The sequence below is a fragment of the Tenrec ecaudatus genome, chromosome 4 (genome assembly GCF_050624435.1).
Source record: "Tenrec ecaudatus isolate mTenEca1 chromosome 4, mTenEca1.hap1, whole genome shotgun sequence".
NCBI lineage: Eukaryota > Metazoa > Chordata > Mammalia > Afrosoricida > Tenrecidae > Tenrec > Tenrec ecaudatus.
Genome location: NC_134533.1, coordinates 35,901,368 through 35,907,957, shown reverse-complemented (window position 1 = coordinate 35,907,957; position 6,590 = coordinate 35,901,368).

The following is a 6,590-nucleotide window of genomic DNA, read 5'->3' as shown; positions in this document are numbered from 1 at the left end:
CAATCTAGCCTCACAGTCCCTCATATCCAGTGAGTTGTGTATTTAGCCATGCATCACTCACTTGCCCCTGTTGATGTTGCCATTAGGTGCTATTGCTCCATCACAATTCATAGGAGCCCTGTACGCAGCCGGGTCCACATGATCCTCATCACGGTTCTGCTGCAGCCCATCGCTGCAGCCACTTTGACAAGTCATCTCCTTGAGGGCTGCTGGTTTTCATTTACTCTCGACGTTATCAAGCATGATGTCCCTTCTAGGTATCGGTCTCTCCTGATAACATGCTCAAAGAAGGTGAGACCATCTATCACCATTCTTGATTCTTCTTTTAAAAAGATCATTTTATTGTGAGCTCTTACAGATATTAGAACAATCCATAATTCAATTAGATCAAGCATCATTGTACAATTGCTGCCACCATCAGTTTTAAAACATTTTCTTTCCTCTTAAACTCATTGATATCAGCTCCTCTTTATCTCCACCCTCCCCATCCCATCCTACCTATACATATACATATATACATATGGAAAAATATATATAGCCAAATCTTATACCATCCAACCATTACCTTGGCTGTCATGCATCAAATGATCTTAATTATATAAATAGACACAAGTGTAACATGATTAATTTGGTAAAACAAAGACTATAATAGTAAGGAAATAGTATAGAACTAGAGGATACTTATGTTTCATCAGTGCTATACTGAACCCTGGATATAGTATCCCTTCTGTGAGGGACTGTCCAATTATCTTACAGGTGGGTTTGGGGTCTCCACTTTTTCCACGCTCCTTCATGTCTATCTGATTCCTTGTTTTTGAATTTCTGATACCTCTTCCCATTGACACCTCATGACCACACAGGCTGGGGTGCTTCTTCCATGGGGGCTTTGTTGCTTCCCTGCTAGATGGTCACTTGTTTAACTTCAAGCCTTTAAGACCTGGACGCTATATATTTTCATAGCTGGGCACTATCAACTTTTTCAGACTTGCTTATGCACCCATTTTGTCTTCAGCGATCCTGTCAGAAAGCTGAGTATTTTACAGTGTCACATTATCAGAACAAACCATTCTTGTACTTGGGTAAGATTTAAAGAGGTCCCAAGTCCATCAGCTTCCTCGTTGCATATGCATATGCATTATTGGCTCACCACTCCCCTCCCCCCACACCCTCCCTTCCCATCCCCACACGGGAACAATTGGTACTGTTGCTAATTCCTTGGGATTGCCTATTCTGCCTAACTTTTATAGATAGACACCAAAAGACAAAAGGAAAAATCATACAAGTTGTTCCCCGCCCAACTGCTGTCCTGACTCAGAGTGGATGAGTGTCTCTGTTAAACAGGGAGCGGGCCCCCTCAGAATCCATCAGTGCAACCTCCTTTTCTTTCAGGGTTCCGTGTCTGGGGTCCCGCTTACCCAACAGCACTTATACCCTTTAGACCTCAGCATTCGTGACCAAGGGGCGCACCTCCTGCAAGACCCCATTGCTCTTCCTGCAGTCAGAGATGGAACAGTCTAGTGTGCCCCCCCCCACTACCACACCCCCTCAGTACACCTTTAGACCAGGGATGTCAAACTGGGAGCCCAGGGGCTGCATGCAGCCCCGCAGGTAATTTTTTGTGGCCCACGATGCTCTGAAATAAAATGAAAATAGAAAAAATTTGTTATCTAGCAAATAGTGCTTAGGGGAGATCAAGGCAATACCGTACACACAATTCCCTCATTAAATTTTATTTCAGAGCATCGTGAGCCACAAAAAAATTACCTTGGGGGGTGCATGTGGCCCATGGGCTGCCAGTTTGACACCCTTACTTTAGGCTTTCAGTGTGTCCCCCCTGGTGAATAACACCCAATCAGTTCAGATGAGGTGCCAGGTGCTGCTTCCCCCCCCCCCGCCCCGCCCAAGTCAGAAGTCTATAATTGGGATTCTCCCATTGCTGGCCTGTTGCACTCCCCTCTTGGTTTGCCCCATGTGGGTGGATCAGACCGGCTGCACTCCCTGAATTATGTCTTCAGTCCTCTGTAACACTGTCATCCAGGGAGGGGACGTCATGTCTCGAGCTGGGGCCAGCTCTGCAGTCATCTCTGGGAATAAGCTGCTCCGAGCAGGAACACTGCCTTCAAGGACGGGCACGCTGGAGTGAGGTCTAATTTCTCTCTTCTTTTCTGGCGGAGACATAGACAAGCCCCTCCTGTCGGTGGATTAGTGCCCTGGTCCCCCTTTCCATCTTTTCTCTTCCCCTATCCCACTGTGGGCTGTAAAGACATATGGGGGTGGGCGTGGGGTGCCTTTCAGCACAGGTGCTATCTCATCTCTTTTCTTTGGATGATGCATGCATCATTGGGTTTTATTTGGTTCTTGCCAGAGTATCTGCTGCTCAGCCAGGGAACTGGGTGATATGTACATTTTTCCCTGTACCCATTCTGTTGTTTGAACTTAGCTCAGTGGACTCGTGTTGTCCTTGTCCTTTTGTGCTTGGCTAACTTCACTCAGCCTAATATCCTTCAATTCTTTCCAGGAGATGAGGGGCTTCATCTTTTCATCACTATTTTTTAGGGATGCATAATACTCCATTGTATGTATATACCAGAGGGTTTTTTAAAAATCCATTCATCTATTGACAGAAATTTAGGCTGTTTCCAATTCTTTGTGGTTGTGAACTGTGCAGCAATGAACATTGAAGTGCAAATGTCTGCTCATGGTCTGTTTCTTATTTCTTCTGGGTATATGCGCAGTAGTTTAATTGCTGGGTCGTAAGGTAACTGACTTTCTATCTTGTTGAGGTACCGCCAAATCACTTTTCACAGTGGCTGTATATATCTTTAAGACCACCAGCAGTGAATGAGAGTTCCTATCTCACCACACCTCCTCCATTTGTTGTTTTCTTCAGTTGTGCTATTCTTGTGGGCGTTGGGTGGTATGGCATCGTTGTTTTGCATTTCCAGGATGGCGAATGAGCGGGAATATTGTCTCATATATTTATTGGCCATTTGTGTTTCCTCCTTTGTGAATCCGGCCACATGGCGTGAGGGAGGAGGGAACTACTTGTGTGACCTTGGCGCAGACCAGTTACAGGTGCGGACTGCCAGACTGGCACTGCACAGGCCTAGCACCATGCAGGTCAGGTTGACCGGCATTCACAGGCTGCAGCGGGGGAGGGCGCGACTCAGGGGCCCTGAGTGCCGAGGGTTGTGGGGGATATGTACTCAGTTGGTAAACTGGTAGAGGGTAGGTATTGTCGAGGTGTAAGCAGCAGGCTCCAGAGGCTGTGGTGTTTGGGGGCATGATGGTTTGTTGATCTACCAGGATCCCTTATCAACCCTGTAAATTCTGCAAGGGAGAGTGCAGACGTGTGATTATTTTGTGTGCATAACAGAAGACCCCTTTATAGCAGGTTGCTGCACAACTCAGAGTTCTCCTCTTCTTGTGTACAGTCCCAAGGTAGACAATGGGCTATGATTGTGGGTGCCCCAGTGAGGAGGGGCTTCTGATCAGAAGGTGGTCTGAGTAGGGTCAACGGGACCCTGTGCTCAATGGCTTTCTTGCCAGGGGTGGGGATGGTTGCTGAGTAATGCTGACGTGATGAGTCCCGGTCCCTGCGGTGGGGAAATGAGCCCGGTGTTTTCTTTTTCAGAGGCTATGCCTCGAGTTCAAGTTGTACCTCTGTCCCCCTGGGGCTGCATCTCTCCCATGAAAGCTGTCATTTTCCTTCCTGTATTAAAAGAGGCTGTGTTACTGACATGAAGGGAACAGGTTCCAGAGGTTATCGTGGTTGGGGTGAAGGAGGAGTCTAGTGAATCCACCAGGGTCCCTGGTCGACCCTGCATATTATGTAGGGACAGTGTTTGGTGGTACAATGTTTTACTGCCTTGGGGTCTTGTAGGGTGTCAGAGAGGGGGTGAGAGTCAGCCTAGGGGGATGAATTGGTGTCTGGTACGGCTGCAAGAGCTGTATTCTTGTGATTTGAGTTAACTATCTTGAGAGAATGTACCTCTGGTGATTCAAGTCAGAGGGGATGAGGATGGTCAAGGTGGCCAAGTGGGGTGGGGGTGGGGATGGGGTCTATTCCTGTCGCCTTCCTAAGTAGCCTAGTGGGGTGGAGTATAGCAATGTCTTATTCAGCAGGATGGTGTCTTATGTGGTCAGCAGGTCAACATGTAACCCAGTTTTAGAGAATTTCAAAATGGCGAAGATAAATAAAGGTGTGAGTGTGAAGTCCTCAGACTAATGCCCAGCACAGAGGAGTAAAACAGCGAAAAGGCAACGAAGGTAAATACTGTTAGACACAAAAAGTACAGCCAGAGTGCTCCTCAGAAGCAAGAATGGTGAGGAGCTTCTGGGAAGATGGTGCCCACTAGGTCAGCAGTTCAAACACCTGAGCCACTCTGCCGGAGAAAGAAGGGGCTTTCCGTGTCCACACATCTTTAGAGCTTTGGAAACCAAAGGGCAGTGCTACTCTGTCCACAGGGTGGCTGAGTCAGAATTGACTTGGGGGCAGTGAGATTTGGAGAAAACAAGATGTGTCAAAAACAACAGGCAGAAATGAATACACTGAAAGTGTTAAACATGGATGCAGTAAATGGAGGAAAATGATATATTTAAATTTCAGAAAATATATTAATAAAAATTACATAAAGTTATGACAGACATGAAGTCTGATTGTGATTTATTACAACAGAATAATAATTATCATCTTCAAGTTTGATGATTCTGTGATTAGAGACTACAGATCACATGAAATGATATCCAACATTTCTTTATCTTGAAGTATTTTTTCTAAAGCTCCTTGGTGGGAGAATTTTAAATGTCGCCTGAAAGGTATTATCAATACAATCAGCCCCATATCTGAGCACTTTCGACTAGAACTAGTGAGAAAGTTTTCTCTTCATCAAAATGGAATTCAGTGAACTGAAATATAAGATGAAACACTCCTCAAGATTGTGGCTTTACCTTTCTGATTGTTTAAAGCACCCTTTGGGAAACTGTTTTGAAGTAACCACACAAGAGAGCTAGCTGGGTGGAACCAAGAGGCTCCAGCATCATTTGAGAAACAAAGGGCACACTCTGGGCTAAAATGTTAATCCCTTATGCAGTCTGAGAGGGAACAGAATGGCCTACATTGAATGAAATTTGAAAAATGTCTTTGAGCCAGATCACTTACCAGCTTAATCCTTCATTCATAACCAGCACTCCCGTCCCTCCCTCCCTCCCCATAAAAGTAGGAATAGTTAAGACAACCAGTTTCAAGGAAATACAAAGAATGCCTGTGCCTTTACCACAGATATTTATTGTGCACCGATGCACATGGAAGAATGGCACCTTATTAGCTGAGCTGATGACTTCTGGTCGGTGTAGTGGGCTGGGGATGGGAGGTCAATGTGGAAATCAGGAACTGATCTGGACATACTAAGTTCAAGATGTCTACTAGACACTCATGCGGAGACAGGAAATAGGGAGCATGAGTTTGGACATCAGGAAACGTATGTGACCTGCGGATATAAATGTATGAGTTTCCAGAGAACTGCATCGCCCAGTTCAGTGACATCCTCACAGCTGTTTTCACGTTGAGCCCGCTGTTGCAGCCTGGCCCATGGGGCATTCCTGATTTGTCAAAGAGGATGAGGACAGCAGACTGAGGAGTGGTCAGGTGTGTTAAAAACCTGCAAGAAAAGCGTCTGACAGGGGAGAGTGGATGAACTATGTTCAACGGTGATAGGTTAATTGAGATGAACATTGAGAACGGACACTGGCGTTAGCAATGTGTCTCTCTTCAGAGATCGCGGTAACAGCAGGTTGGGTAGAATGTTTGGACCCAATTGGAATGGGCAGCAGCTTGCTTGGAGTGGGCTTAAGAGTCTGGAAGAAGAGGCATTGTACAGAGCATGAAGCGAGGAGAGGGAGGTGACGTTGAGAGCTAGAGAGACGAGGCAAGGGGAGATTCGGTGACAGAAGGGTGAGGAGTTGGGGTGCATTTAGGAAATGGGCCCTCTGAGGACCTGGAGGCTGGTTTGCCAGCATCGCGCGGCCTCCTGAGATGTGCAGTCACAAGTGTCGAGCAGGATCACCCGCCGCGGTGGTGTGATTTTCCTCTTTGTTCTTGCTGCTCGGGTGCAGGTAGCAAGTAACCGAAAGTGTGGCTTAACCAGGAGCAAGTGAGCAAGTGAGCAAGGTTTGCTGTGAACTGGTTCAAACACTGGACCAAGTAATCTATGCATCGTGTGGCAGTAAGGCCCTAAAATGGGTACAGGTGATAAAATACGCTAATATCCAGGACTTCAAAATCTGGGAAAACTGGGATCAATGTGCTCAAAGATGGCAAAACTAATATGAGACGTGGGTATGTCAGATTGAGATTTGGGGTGTGGTATAATTATTTTTCATCTCACCCCACCTGTGGTAGTTACATAATCTCCAGGCAACTTACGAAGCTTGTCAAACAGGCCACAGCCAATGAAGCCTCCACATGGACATGGCTTTCTCCTGAGGATTCTGGGAACTCCTCTCTTCCTCTATGGAGGTGGGACACACACACACTCTCTCTCTGCTTCATATTCCTGTTGACAAGACACATGGAGCTAAGCTGATGGAGC